Below are 15,991 nucleotides of genomic sequence, written 5' to 3' on the forward strand. Positions count from 1 at the left end.
AGCCTAGGAGTTCCAGACTGGCCTGGGCGACAAACCAAGAACATATATCAAAAAATAAAAGTCATCTGCTTACAAGCCTGCTTTATCTATAGTATAAAAATATCTTTTCATAAAGTTTTACATTAATTTTTAATTTTTTGCACCAAACAAAAGTAGATAACTAGCTGGGTGTGGTGGCACACAACTGTAATACCAGCAACTCCTGGGCTGAGGCAGGAATCCCAAGTTCCAGGCCAGCCTCAGCAACTTAGTATCTACTTATCGTTATGAAAGAAAATGAAAAATAAACCAGAAGACAATGAATTTGACTACCTTACAAGGGGTGGGGGAGAGAGGCCAAGGTGACAGGGATATAGCACACCTCTGAGAATACCTTTCTAAATAGTTTTAAATTATGGAAAGCACATTAAAACCTCACATAAAAAAAAAAAAAAAAACCTAAAATGAGCAGGGTTTGGAAAAACCTAAAACTGCAGCAAATTCAAACAAACCTAATTGTACACCAGAAATACTATCCCATAATCATAAGGAAGGAATGATAGAAACTAATCTGAATAATTCAAGAACACATTTGATTATATACAGTCTAATTAGTCTTGGGCAGGTGTGATGGGCAAGGAGGGATAGTAGAAAAATCAGGCAACACCTTGACTAGGCATATAAAAAAATATTCATCTCAATGTTACTTACAAAAGGAAAAAGTAAAAGAAATATAAATGTTGAAAGGGTTAAAGCCCTTCAGACTATGTGTAACAGTCAGCTTTTCATGACTGTGAACATTTCTTTAAAAAAAAATTGGAGGAAAGTAAAAAGGAGAAAGAAGGCAATAGAAAAAATGAATCTGAGAAAATCAACTTTTTTAAAACTTTATATTTGTTATTTATATATGACAGTAGAGTGTATTTTGTCATATTATACATACATCAAGTATAACATTCTAATTAGGATTCCATTCTTGTGGTTGTACATGATGTGGAATTTTAATGGTGGTATATTCATGTATGAACATAGGAAAGTTATGTTGGATTCAATCTTTCTTTCCTAATTCCATTCCCTTAAACATTTCCTTCATTCCCCTTTGTCTAATCCAATGAATTTCTATTCTTCCCCCCCACACACACACTCTTATTGTGTGTTAGCATTCACATATAAGAGAGAACATTCATCCTTTGGTTTTTGGGGACTGGCTTATTTCACTCAGCATGACAGTCTCCAATTCCATCCATTTACTGGCAAAGGCCATCATTTCATTCTTCTTCATGGCTGAGTAACATTGTATGGTGTATATATAGCACATTTTCTTTATCCATTCAACTGTTAAAGGTTGGTTCCAGATCTTACCTATTGTGAACTGAGCTGCTATGAACACTGATGTGGCTGCGTCACCATAGTATGCTGATTTTAAGTCGTTTGGGTATATATCGTGGAGTGGGATAACTGGGTCTAATGGTGGTTCCATTCCAAGTTTTCTGAGGGATCTCCATATTGCTTTACACAGTGGTTGCACCAATTTGCAGTACCACCAGCAACATACAAGTGTACCTTTGTCAACAACATTCATCATTACTTGTATTCTTGATAATTGCCATTCTGACTGAAGTGAGATGAAATCTCAGTGTAGTTTTAATTGGCATATCTCTGCTAGAGATGTTGAACATTTTTTCATATATATTTGTTGACCAATCATATTTCTGTGAAGTGCCTGTTCAGTTCCCTCTGCCCACTGGGTTTTTCTGTTGTTAAATTTTTTGAGTTCTGGGAGATCCAAGATGGTGAGCTAGAGCGAGGCTGCATTCCTTGTCCCTCTGTGACTCAGGTTTCGAGTAAAGGAACTACTGTTTCTCTGTGAGGCAGCCATCTCTGCCCACTGATCCCGTTGTTTAACCACCATTCGTTTAACCATTCGTCAACTGCAACTGCTGCTGCCTGCCAGCATATCTCCTGCCTCTTGAGCACAATCCCTCAATGACTGCCTCCCCTCATCCACCATTTGCCTGTTTGTCCACCTCTTGCCTGCCCTTCGCCCACCATCCACCCACAGACCGGCTGTTAGCAAGCAGACTGCCCACAGACCACCAGCGGATTGCCCTCTGCCCACTGCTGCCTGTAAATCCATTGTTACAGTACCCACAGGTTTGGTTACACCTGACAGGCGCCACCCTGGGCCATAAGTCAGGGCCTGCAGTCGCAGCCACTGCCACCATCGTGGGGCGCTGCCACCTCAGTCTAGGGCCACAGGCCAGGGTCTGATATTGTCCAAGTGCCTGCTGGACTAGTAGCACCTGAGGTCTTTCTGCTGGATATGCTAGTGGCTGCCACTTGGATGCCTCTTTGCAGGGTCAACTCCTTTGTGTAAGCGAATCTCTGGTGGTCTCTCTGTAAGTTGAAAGGGCACTGAGATCTTGGAACTGCAGCAAAGCAGAGTCTGAGAAATCTGAAGCCCAGGTCCATCAGATTGCAGCTGGGTTTGCGTGGGCCAGTACGGGTCTGGCAAGACTGTGGAAAGTCGGAGACTAGGGGCAATTCCCTGGGGGAAGCACAAGTTGGAGAAACTGGAAAAAACCGGGCTCTCTCCAGCTCAGTGAGTCCTGCAGTGTGTGGAACTGAAGGGGCCAGCTACAATGGGTGGGAAGACAGGAAGAGGGTGGGAGGGCATCACGCTATCAGCTCACCTAACCAACCAGTCCAGCACCCACCAGACTGGAGTTAAAAGCTAACATCAAACTTCAGAAAACCCCACCTACCAGCAGAAAAGGGAAGCTAAGAAAATTTCTGAAAGTCAACAGAGCAATCATTCAATTTCCATTCAGTCTTTCCTTTTTCTTTTTTTCTTTTTTTGGCCCCCTCTCATACCTCTACCATCTTTGAATCCAAATAATTTTCATGCATCAATTTACTACGGAATGGATATCTGAATAGTATACTACAGTTTTGTTGAGCATTCTTATATTTTTACTTTTTTTAAAAATCTGTATATATTTTTCTCTCACCTGTCTCCCTGGATTCTCTTTCTCACTTCTCTCATACTAAAAGCCAACCTCTATTAATTCCTCCCTCGCTCTTACTGTAAATTTTTACCTGTATCTTCTCTCCTTCTCCCTCGTAAACGTCATATTTTACACTACTTCTGTTCCCTCACTGCCTATCATTTGAAACAATAAACCCTTTTAGCAAACTTACTGTTTATATTGTATACAATAGGATACATTTCTATTTATTGGGAAAAAACTGTAGATGCCTTAATATGAGTTATTTGATTTCAGATTGTATATTGTTTGCATTGGGAGCTGTTAATATTGGTCTCCCCTTAAAGGTGAGGTACTGGAAGCTTTCAGGAACACTACAATGCCACAGGGTAGAAACTGTACTGCCTCAGATCCATCGCACTAAATGGGAAGACACACAAACTACAAGAAAAAACAAGGGAACAAAAGCCTCAAACAGACCAAGATGTTCCAACAATAGAATCCATAGACAACACAGTAGAAGAAATGTCAGAGAAGGAGTTTAGAAGGTACATAGTTAGACTCATCTTCAAAATAAAGGATGGTATCAGAAAATACAGGAAGTAAAAGATCACTTTGATAAAGAGGAAGAGATTATACAAAGGAATCAAGCAGAAATCCTCAAAATGAAGTAAACAATAAATCAAATTAAAAATTCAACAGAAAGTATCACCAACAGACTAGACCACTTAGAAGACAGAATCTCAAGCAATAAAGACAAAATACACTCTCGAAAATAAAGTCAACCATATAGAGAAGGTAAGAAACCATAAACAGAACTTCCAAGAAATACAGGATAACATGAAAAGACCAAATTTAAGATTTATCAGAATAGACAAAGGTGTGGTGATACAAACCAAAGGAATGTGCAATCTTTTCAATGACATAATATCAGAAAATTCCCCAAATCTATAGAATGAAATGGAAAGTCAACCACAAGAGGCTTACAAGACCCAAAATATACAAAATTACAGCAAACCCACACCAAGGCACATTATAATGAGAATGACTAACATACAGAATAAGGAAAGAATTTTAAAGGTTGTGAGGGAAAAAAATCAAATTACATATGGGGGAAACCAATTCAGATCTCAGCTGATTTCTCAACCCAGACCCTCAACGCCAGGAGATCCTGGAATAACATATATCAAGCTCTGAAAGAAAATGGATGCCAACCCAGAATTTTATATCCAGCAAAATTAAGCTTCACATTTGCAGATGAAATAAAAATCTTCCATGATAAACAAAAGATAGAAGAATTCACAAATCAGGGAAGAAAGTTTAAAAAATAGATGTAAATGAGAATAGCAACACAATATATCAAAATCTCTGGGACACAACGAAGGCAGTGCTAAGAGGAAAACTGGCTGCATTAGCTCATACAATGAATGAATAAAAAGTCAGCAAATACATGATTTAACATTACATCTCAAAGTCCTAGAAAAAAAACAAATCAACACCACAAGCAGAAGACAGGAAATAATTAAAATCAGAGCTGAAATTAATAAAATGAAATAGAAGAAACAATTCAAAAAAATTGAGAAAACACAAAGTTGGTTCTTTGAAAACATAAATCAAATTGATAAATCCTTAACCACACTAACAAAGACAAAGAGAAAGAAAACTCAAATTACTAAAATTCATGATGAAAAAGGAAATATCACAATGGACACTATCAAAATACATTAGACAATTAGAAACTATTTTGAAAATTTATACTGAAATAAATAAAATAGAAATTCTCAAAAACATCAACAAATTTCTACAGACATGATCTACCAATCTGAATCAGGAGGACATACACAATTAAAATAGGTCAATTTCAAGCAATGAAATTGAAGACACTATCAATAGCCTACCAATGAAGAAAAGTCAAGAACCAGACGAATTCTCAGCAAAGTTCTACAAGACCTTCAAAGAAGAATTAATATTCCACAAATTATTCCATGAAATAGAAAAGGAGGGAACCCTTCCAAACTCATTCTATGAGGAGGCTAGTATCACCCTGATACTAAAACCACACAAAGACACATCAAGGAAAAAAAACTTCAAACCAATATCCCTGATGAACACAGACGCAAAAATTCTCAATAAAATTCTGGCAAATCGCGTACAAAAACATATTTAAAAGATAGTGCACCACAATCAAGGGGGGTTCATCCCAGGAATGCAGGGTTGAATCAACAGAAATCAATAAACATAATACATCACATCAATAGACTTAAAGACAAGAATCATATGATTATCTCAATTGATGCAGAAAAAGCATTTGACAAAACACAGCACTTCTTCATGTCCCAAACACTATAAAAACTAGGGATAGTAGGAACATATCTCAACATTGTAAAAGCTATGTACGCTAAGCCCAAGGCCAACATCATTCTAAATGGAGAAAAATTGAAAGCATTCCCTCTAAAAATTGTAACAAGACAAGGATGCCCTCTTTCACCACTTCAACACAGTCCCTGAAACTTTAGCCAGAGCAATCAGACAGACAAAAAGAAATTAAAGGGATACAAATAGGAAAAGAACAACTCAAACTATCACTGTTGGACAATGATATGAATCTATATTCAGAAGATCCAAAAAATTCCACTGAAAACTTACAGAACTAATAAATGAATTCAGCAAAGTGGCAGGATATAAAATCAACACTCATAAATCTAATGCATTTCTAGTCATAAATGATGAATCCTCTGAAAGAGAAATTAGGAAAATTACCCCATTCATAATTGCCTCAAAAATAAATAAATAAATAAACAAACAAACAAATACCTTGGGAATCAATCTAACCACAGAAGTGAAAGACCTCTACAATGAAAACTACAGAACTAAAGAAATAAATTGAAGAAGACCTTAGAAGATGGAAAGACATTGCATTCTCTTGGACAGGCAGAAATAATATTGTCAAAATGGCCATACTACCAAAAATGTTATACAGATTTAGTGCAATTCCTATTAAAATCCCAATGACATTCTTCATAGAACTAGAAAAAGCAAGTATGGAATTCTTTTGGAAAAAAAAGAGACCTAGAATAGCCAAAGCAATCCTTATCAAAAAGAGTGAAACAGGAGGCAACACAATACCAGATCTTAAACCCTACTAAAGAGCTATAATAAAAAAAAACAGCATGGTATTGGCACCAAAAACAGACCAACGGTACAGAATAGAAGACACAGAGACAAACCCACATAAATTCAGTTATTTCATACTAGACAAAGGTGCCATAAACATACATTGGAGAAAAGATAGCCTATTCAACAAATGGTGCTGGGAAAACTGGAAATCCATATGTAACAAAATGAAATTAAACCTTTATCTCTCACCCTTTACAAAAATCAACTCGAATTGGATCAAAATCTTAGGCACTAGAACAGAGACCCTGTACCTAAGAGAAGAAAAAGTAGGCCCAAATCTTCATCAAGTCTGCTTAGGATCTGACTTCCTTAACAAGACTCCTAAAGCACAAGAAGTAAAATCAAGAATCAACAAATGGGATGGATTCAAACTAAAAAGCTTCTTATCAGCAAACAATCACTAACATGAAGAGAGAGCCTACACAATGGGAGAAAATCTTTTATCACATGCACTGCAGATAGAGCATTAATCTCCAGGATATATAAAGAACTCAAAAAACAGCAAAAAACAAATAACCCAACCAATAAATGGGCTAAGGAACTGAACAGACACATCACAGAAAAAGAAATACAACTGATCAACAAACATGAAAAAATGTTCATCATCTCTAGCAATTAGAGAAATGCAAATCAAAACTACTCTAAGTGGCTAGGGCTATACCTCAGTGGTAGAGTGCTTGCCTAGAATGTGTGAGGCACTGGATTGATCCTCAGTACCACATTTAAAAAATAAAATAAAGGTATTGTGTCCATCTACAACTGAAAAACACAACAACTCCTCTAAGACTTCATTTCACTCCAGTCAGAATGGTAATTATGGTAACCATCAAGAAGACAAGCAGTAAGTGTTGGTGAAGATGTAAGGGAAAAGGTACCCTCATACGTTGCTGGTGGGACTGCAAACTGGTGCAACCACTATGGAAAGCAGTATGGGGATTTCTCGGAAAACTTGGAATGGAACCAACATTTGACCCAGTTATCCCATTCCTTGGTTTATACCCAAAGGACTTAAAATCAGCATACTACAGTGACACAGTCACATCAATGTCTATAGCAGCTCAATTCACAAGAGCTAAACTATGTAACCAACATAGATGCCCTTCAACAGATGAATGGATAAAGAAAATGTAGTACACATACACAGAAGAATATTACTCAGCCTTAAAGAATAATGAAATGATGGCATTTGTAGGTAAATGAATGTAACTAGAGAATATAGTGCAGATAAATAAGTCAAACCCAAGAAAACCAAAGGCTGAATGTTTTCTCCGATAAAGGAATCCTGATCCATAGGGTGCCGGGGAATGGAAGGGAAGAGTGAAGGAACTTTGTATTGCGCAGAGGGGAGTGAGGGAAGGGGTGGGGTAGTGGGGATGAGAAGGATGGTGGGATGAGAAGGACTTATTATCCTATATACATGTATGATTTCACTACTGGTGTGACTCAGCACCATGTACCGGAGGAATGAGAAGTTATGCTCCAAATGTGTACAATGTGTCCGAATGTATTATACTGTCATTAGAACAAATTAAAAAATTAACACTGGTTTTTTTTTTTGTTTTTTTTAGTTTTCTAGATAACTTGGAGATTAATGCTCTATCTGAGGTGCAGGTGGCAAAGATTCTCTTCCATTCTGTAGGCTCTCTCTTCAAGTTTTTGATTGTTTCCTTTGCTGTAAAGAGCTTTTTAGTTTGATATCATCCCATTTATGAGTCTTGATTTTATGTCTTGCACTTAATGAGTCCTGTTGAGGAAGTTGTTTCCTAAGCCAACATGATGGAGAGTTAAGCCTACACAGAAAATCAACCTATAAGGAAATATTTATTTTGGTTCAAGGTTTCAATCTATGGTCACTTGATCCTGTTGCCTTTCACAATGCAGTACATTGTAGTGGGGAAAGCATGGAAGAAGAAAACTGCTCACCCCATGGGTGACTACCCAGCTACCAATGATTTACTCTTCTTGGGGATGTGCCACAAACATAAGGGGAAAATGCACAACTAAAATGTTTTTTAACATACTTCCTTGATTACAGCTAATTTATCTAGAAGATGGCATGTTAATATGCTGTTCGATCATATTTTCCTTCACAAATTTGAAACTAATATACTACTCAGGATCAATCCGACAAATAATGGAGTATGACTGAGGAAAAAAAAGACCCACAACATGTTAAAACTGAAAAGTATCAAAAAGATTGTTCTCTATCATTTTCCATTCTCTCACAACTGCACCCAATCAAACCCTTGTATAACTGAAAACTAGTATCTCAAGATTCTGTGCTCCTAACAAGTATTAAATTCTCATTACATATGAAGAGATATTACAAGAACCAATATCTTTAAGCAAAATTACGTTAACATCTTCTGCTTGACTATGTTCAAACAGTATTTGTAGGAGGAGAGAGAACCTTAAGACATTTTAAAGTTGTACAAAAGAGAATGTTTCTAGAAAGACTTCTCAGGCTCTGATAGACTGCCAAATTCTCTGGCTATGAACATTAAGTTATTAATCTGCAATTAGTTACATCTTTTTGCAGTCCACAGACTTCACCATATAGCCATAAAGATCCCTCCAATCAAAACTAAAAACCAGATACGACTTTTCTAGAGAAACCACCATTTCCTCATTTTCTCCTTTACTCAACAGCATCCTTTCATCCCAAATGTACATCCTTTAATCTGACACTCCCCTCTCAGCATTAGTGCTTTCTTGACCTACTCTACATCCCATTATTAGCAGGCTTGAAAGTGAATTAGTTAAAAGATTAAAAGATTAAAGATTGACATGATCTACAGCAAGAAACATATGATTTAGTAAATACACACTTAAATCAAACAAAAATTTCACTAAATAATAGTTTAATACAGTCTGATATGTTCTATTTCATTAGTGATCATAACCTACTAAACTGATTTTACAAGTCAAACTAAGACCCACAATTTAAAAACAAGTAGTTGTCCCTTAGTATCTCAGAAGGAATTGGTTTCAAAACCCCAACAAGGATTTAAAATGAATAGTAGTTATATACAACCTATGTATACTTCCCACATCCTCCTATATACTTTAAATCAAATGTTGGCTTAACAGTTCAAAATGCACTAATTTAAATCAACATACTAAACGTAAAATCACATGATGACCTCAATAGGGCTATTAAAAGGCATTTGATAAAAGTCAAATAGAAAAATAACTCTCAATAAACTAAAAACAGAAGAAAACTTACCCCAAACTATAAAGGATGTCTAATAAAATAAAAGTTTAAAAAAAAAAAAAAAACCTACAACTAAAATCATACTTAATGATAAGAGACTAAAATGCTTTTCCGTAAGACAGGGCCAAGGCAAGGTTGCCTGCTCTCATCACTTTTATTCAACAGCATATTGGATGTTCTGGCCAACAAAATAAAGCAAGAAAAATAAGTAAAAGGCATCCTGTTTGGAGAAGTAAAACTTCTCTTTTTTCCCCAGACAACATGATCATATATACAGAAAACCCTACAAAATTTTTAGAAACATTATCAGAACCAATAAATGAGTTTAGCAACATTGCAGGAACTAAGACCAATGTTAAAAAATTAAGTTGAAGGAACGAAGGAGTCAAATCAAAGAGCTCCCAAATGTGGAATAATTTGTGCAACAAAATAAATACACCAGTACTAGTTAATAACCCACACTATAAAATAAGTATTCACGGGTCAATGATGATAGAAATACACAATTGGATAAGTAAATGACTGGGAGGGAATAGACAAATCTTCTATGCAGGAAAGTTCCAAATAATTTACACTGATACTTTAACCTCAAGGAATCTGAGCACACAACTTTTTATTCCTGTATTGTGGGCAGCACCCGTACTTCCTTTTAAAGTACACTCTATGAAAGTGGTAAACATCAACAACGAAAAAAAGACGTTTCAATATGTACCCCTCACGTGGTAACAATATATGAAAAAATGTTCAATATCTCTAGTAGTTAGAGAAAGGCAAATTAAAGAAGTGAAAGTCTATGTCCTCACAAACACTTACTTATGAATGTTCACAGCAGTTTTATTCATAAGAGGCAACAACCAGAAACAACTTAAATACTCATTAAGAGGTAAATGGGGGGGGGGGTACTGGGGTTGTAGCTCAGTAGTAGAGCACTAGCCTCGCATGTGCAAGGCACTGGGTTCAATCCTCAGCACCACATAAAATAAATAAATAAATAAAGACATTGTGTCCATATACAACTAAAAATATTTTTTAAAAAGAGGAAAATGGAAAAACCTAAGCACTAATTAATAGGTAAATGGATAAACACGTAGAATATACACAATTGAATACTACTCAGCCATAAGAAGGTATGCATACAACAAAATAGGTTCATTGCAAAATAATTATGCTAAGAGAAAAATGTATACATGAATCTGTTACCTAAAATGCAAATTAACATTACAAAATGCAAACTAATATAAGTGAATATCAGGAGTTGCCAGGGATGGGGCAAAAGGGGAGGAAGAGGATTACAAAGGGGCACGAGGAAATTTTTGAGGGTGGTGAATATGTTAATTTTCTTAATATGGTGATGGTGTCATGAGTCCATACATATTGAATTTCCATCAAATTATATATACTTTAAGCATGTGCAATTTATTGCATATAAGTTAAATTTCAAGCTATTTAAATCAGATATATAATACGTATACATGTACATATATGTGTATGCATACATTCTTAATATAAATGAAAGGACTTTACTAAAATACCAGTGAATAAGAGTATATAAGATATTTGAACTATGGCTTTTTGAAAATACTGCACTGTATGTGCCATTTAATGAAGGTATTAAAAACAATTAATAATTAAGTAAAAAAAATGAGTAGAACTATAGGCAACCTTCATACTAGCAACGAGTATCAGAGAATTTTAGTATTTGCAAAGTTCCTCTTATTTAACTGTCTCATTTTACTGTAGAGAATGTGAAGGCCAGAGAAATTAGGTGAACTGCTCAAGGTCACACCAATGGATATCCAAGACTATAACCCAAACCTATAATTTCAATTTAAAAGGCATCTTAGAATCAATTGCCACTCTATTATTATATTGATAAATTTTCAATTCAACCTTTAGTGAGCACTTGTAGAAAATGCTCTACAAATGTAGAAAGGCATTGTAGGAATATATGGCAACTCTTACCCTCAAGGAGCTAGCTCTCAATGTCAATATGGGAAGCTTATTACATAAGTGATAATATTATTTTAAAAATAAAACCTATAATGTTAATGGAATAAGGAATCAGGTGTGCTCACGAAAACTTAAGTTACCTATTTTTATTGTTTTTGGTGTTCTTAACTTACATAATGTTTGGTTTGGTTATTTTTGTGAATGCACATAAGGAAAATCAATCAATTGTATAACCAGTTTTTCAGCATAAACATTTAAAAAACAGAAAAGGTTTTAACTGGCAGACTATAAGCTATGTTCTGCCCACAGATATGTTTTGTCTGGCCTGCACAATGCTTTAAAAAAAAAAAAATCTAAATTTGTTACTAACCTTAAAAATAAATGAGTAAGCCCTAGATTAAAATTTGGGTATCTAGATTTTTTTGAAATGTTAGAAGACCTGAAAAAATTAGGCTCTTTGGAAACTAAGAACATAAAGACAGAGTTACTGCTTTTCCAGGGATCACACAGTTTATTTTTAAAGACAAGCATATAAACAAATCATCGAAGTACATTACAGTCTTACTATGTGCCAGGCACCATGTGATAGACGTTACAATAAAAATGAGAACAGGACAAAATGGAGGCACAAGGAATGGATGATCAATTCTGTTAATAGTAAAGAAGACTGTTTTGCAAGGCTTTATGGAGGAGGCAGCATTTGAGATGTTTTTAAGTTTTTTGCCTGGAAAATAAGGCAGAGAAAAGGGCATTTCAGACAGAGGCAGTAAAATGTTCACGGTTATACAGTCACACACACTGAACCCAGATGTAGTATAAGGAACTGGGTAGTTTGGAAGAAACTATGTGCCTTGAGAAATGACCAAGAAGAACTCTCGTTTCCCATAACAAGGAATATGGGTTTAATCCTATATATCAATGTTGCTCTCACAATGCACCTAAGGAGATTGCTCATGGTTCATCCCAGGTGGGAGAAGAAATAAAAAAGGAAAGGATAAGCCAGATAACCTTCTGGACACTGGGTCAACTAGAAGTCTATTTTTTGTCAATTTTATGTACTAAAGTTCTATCTTTAAAATTCTTTGGACAAAAAAAAAAAAAAAAAAAACTCTTTGACAAACAAAGAAAAACTGAAAGAGGCGCCATTAAAAGATTTTTAGTAAGAAATTAAATAAAATTCACATTTTTGAAACATTTATCTGATAACAGTGCCAAGGATGAACAGGGAAGTAGGAGACCAGAAGGAAATGAGAACATTTAATTCCAATGACTGATAAAGAAATGATTAATTAAATCTGGGTAGTGACAAATGAGATATTCAAATTTGTGCCAAGTAGTCTGCTACATCCTAGGTTTAAGATAAGAGCATAAGTTTTGGAGTTATTTAAATAAAAAAGAATCACGACTGGTAAGTAAAGAAAAAGGAGTTAAATTTAGTAGGTGACCTGAAAAAACACCTAGACAGCTGTGGTTTTGGGGTAGAAGAAATAAAAAATAGGCAGGAAGGAGACATAAATGAAGAACAAGGAAGTATAGTTTTAATCTGAGGTTCTGTATACCTTTCCAGGTCTGTCACTCCCCAAGCCAGTCTTTCCCCCAAGCCTGTCACTCTCAAATGTCTAGAAAATCTGTAAATCTTAAAGTTACCATAAGTTTGCCCACTTTTAAAAATTACTTTGTGTACTATTTGCCCACCAATAAGTAGATTCAGAGAGATACAACATTTTAAGAGCTCTACAATTCAGGGGATTTTCCAATGTTATCTACTAAATCAAATAATGGAGACAATGTCAGCCTAAGAATCCTAAGATCAGATTGATGTCATCCTCACCTATCTTCCCATGTCCACTCATCAAGTTTCCTGTAAAAGAGTCAAAGCATCATTCCCTCAGGAGATGGCCCACACTCCCCTTTTATTTTGTTTGTATGTATGTATGTATGTATGTATGTATGTATTTATTTTTGGTACCAGGGATGGAACCCAGGGGCATTTAACCACTGAGCGACATGCCCCAGCCCTTTTATTTCTTATTTTGAGATAGGGTCTCACAAAGTTGCTTAGGACCTAGATAAATTGCTGAGGCTGGCTTTGAACTTGCAATCCTCCTGCCTCAGCTTCCCAAGCTGCTGGGATTACAGGCATGTGTCACTGTACCCAGTCTACATTCTCTTTTTAATGTGTAACTGTTTACTTAAATAAATTTGTGTCTATGATTCATGCATGCTGAAATTCTTTTCTGTCGCGTATGTTAAGGACCCCACTTGTGGTGAGTTGAGTTCCCTCTTCTCCAGGAACTCCTTGGGACCCTCTTCCAGTGACAGCTTAAACTTGGAATACAATTATAACTCTTTTTCAATAAACTCAGCACTAACCAGGCCAAAAAAGATATGTTAAGGAAATGTAACCCACAAAAAGCCAAGAATTACAGATGTGACTGTACTTTATAAACAGCTGTCCCAGAGATTTCCTGGAGGTTTATACAAAATAAGAACTATCCTTGAGTGCCATTATAAGCAAAGGTTTTAGTTATCAATATAAAATGAATCTTAAAGTTTCTACCTAAGGTTAAAGCCTGGTATCTTTCCTTTGGCAACTTTGGTTGGGATCCTGATTCCCTAACGATAGCATGGAATCAAAGCAGACAAGAATGGAAAACAATGTTTAGGTCATCATACCTATACTACTGCCAGTTAGCATATGGCAACAAGTTTATCAACCATTCCAATACCCCTAGGAGAAGTATGTAATGAGTTGCACAATTCACTCATGGTTACGTTTATTTTGCAGTGCTAGGGATCAAACCCAGGGCTTCATACATGCTTACACATGTGCTCTGCCTCTGAGCTACACCAGTCTATGATTAGTTTTGAATTAACAATTTATTTACAAGGCTTTCAGAATAGGTTCAAAGTACTTATGTAGATTAATTTCCCAAGGATTAGAAGTGTTCGATGATATGAGTTTCTTAAGTTTTTCTTTGGATCCCAAGTTAAAAGAAATCCAGCACCATTTCCATGAGTTTGGTTTTATAACATAATTGCTTTCCCTGAAAATGAATTTTTAAAAGGGGCAGGGAAAGAGAGAAGAATAGAATGATGGGAAACCCCTATATTCCTCAAAAATGAATCCCATTTGGACTACTGTTGTCTTATTTCAATCTCTATGATAAAGATTATAATTAATATTAAATACAAAAAATATACTCTTGAGTCCTTCAATGATGAATGAGAGAACTGATTAAAACATCCTCATTGGGGGTGGGGTTGTAGCTCAGCGGTAGAGCGCTTGCCTAGCATGCGTTGAGGCAATGGGTTTGATTTTCAGCACCACATATAAATAAACAAAATAAAGGTTCATCAACAACTAGAAAAATATTTTTTTTGGAAATCCTCATTAGACAGACGTGGTGGTGCATGCCTATAATCCCAGCGGCTCAGGAAGCTGAGGCAGGAAGATAGTGAGTTCAAAGCCAGCCTCAGCAAAAGCAAAATGCTAAGCAACTCAGTGAGACCCTGTCTGTAAATAAAATACAAAATAGGGCTGGGGATGTGGCTCAGTGGTTGAGTGTACCCGAGTTCAATCCCCAGTACCAAAAAAAAAAAAAAAAAAAACTCATTACCAAAAAAGTCTTCACACCTCACTAATTATATTAGAACACAAATACTAATTACTATTTCCAAATAGCTGGCTGTAAGTTATAAATTTCTCCCCTGCAACATGAGAAAGAACTGGTTACAACTTTAACTGCATTGCCAAACCTTATCTATTAGAGAAGTCATGCTTCTAAGAGAAGATTACATGAGCTGGAAGCTACCTAGTAGAGAAAGTGAAATCAGAAAATATTCTTAAAGTATCCTTACTGTGGGGCATAATAATTGCTTGCATTTACAGAAAGAAAAAAAGAAGAATGGGGAATAGAAGTATTACCTGAGGGCAGGAAATTCAGACAAAAGGTCCCTACTCCTGGTGAAAGCAAGTAGTCAGTTGCCAGGGTTTCTTAGACTCTTCTGGTACTCATTTAGGTGATTATGCAATTCACAGCACACCAATCTCCACCACAGCCAGCAGGGAACGCTGCAGGGAATGGGTACACAGAGGGCACAGAAGGGAGCAAGTTTAAGGGAAAGGAGAGGAAAGGAATGATATGATAAAAATATTTAGCTGTGGTGCACTTTAAAAAATACAGTTGTATTTCACACTGGATTAACTAAAGCAAACACTGCTTAAATTCTAAGATGAATTAAGGATTTTCTTCTGTCTACCACTGGTATTACTACTATTCTATTACATTCATATTTTTAAAAGGATTTTATATTAAAATATTAAGCAACAAAAATGAAATAGCTATATTGTATACAAGTTATACAAAGGTTGAACTGTCCAGTTTAACATTAAATGAAATCAATTAAGACTGGCACTCTTCAAAACAAGCAACCTACAAATATGAATTAGCAAATCAATTTAACTGCCAAGAACCTCATTTAAAATTATAATCCTCATTTCTGAGAATACAGAGGTATAAAGTTACCAATGAAAAATAATCCATAAACCAAAGAAAGATACAATAGACTACATATACTCAAAAGTGTATTAGAGAACTATAGCGTGTTCTAGAAAAAAAAAAAAATTTAAATTAAATTTTCTAGATATGTCAACTTTTTAAACCTGTCAAGAATGTATTTA

The 15,991-nt window shown here is 35.7% G+C and overlaps 1 protein-coding gene across 2 annotated transcripts in view; it reads right to left on the reverse strand.

Moving 5' to 3' along the window:
- Bltp3b (bridge-like lipid transfer protein family member 3B) overlaps positions 1 to 15,991 on the reverse strand; it is a 99,529-nt gene that overhangs the window by 71,822 nt on the left and 11,716 nt on the right. Inside the window, exon 2 of one of the 2 annotated variants that reach the window (XM_047548893.1) lies at positions 15,236 to 15,382. The exons of the other annotated variant lie outside the window; for it this stretch is intronic. The gene's annotated coding sequence lies outside the window, so the exon portion shown is untranslated. The remainder of the gene's footprint in view (positions 1 to 15,235; positions 15,383 to 15,991) is intronic. 2 annotated transcript variants of the gene reach the window in all.

The sequence above is a fragment of the Sciurus carolinensis genome, chromosome 4, assembly GCF_902686445.1.
Source record: "Sciurus carolinensis chromosome 4, mSciCar1.2, whole genome shotgun sequence".
Taxonomy (NCBI): domain Eukaryota; kingdom Metazoa; phylum Chordata; class Mammalia; order Rodentia; family Sciuridae; genus Sciurus; species Sciurus carolinensis.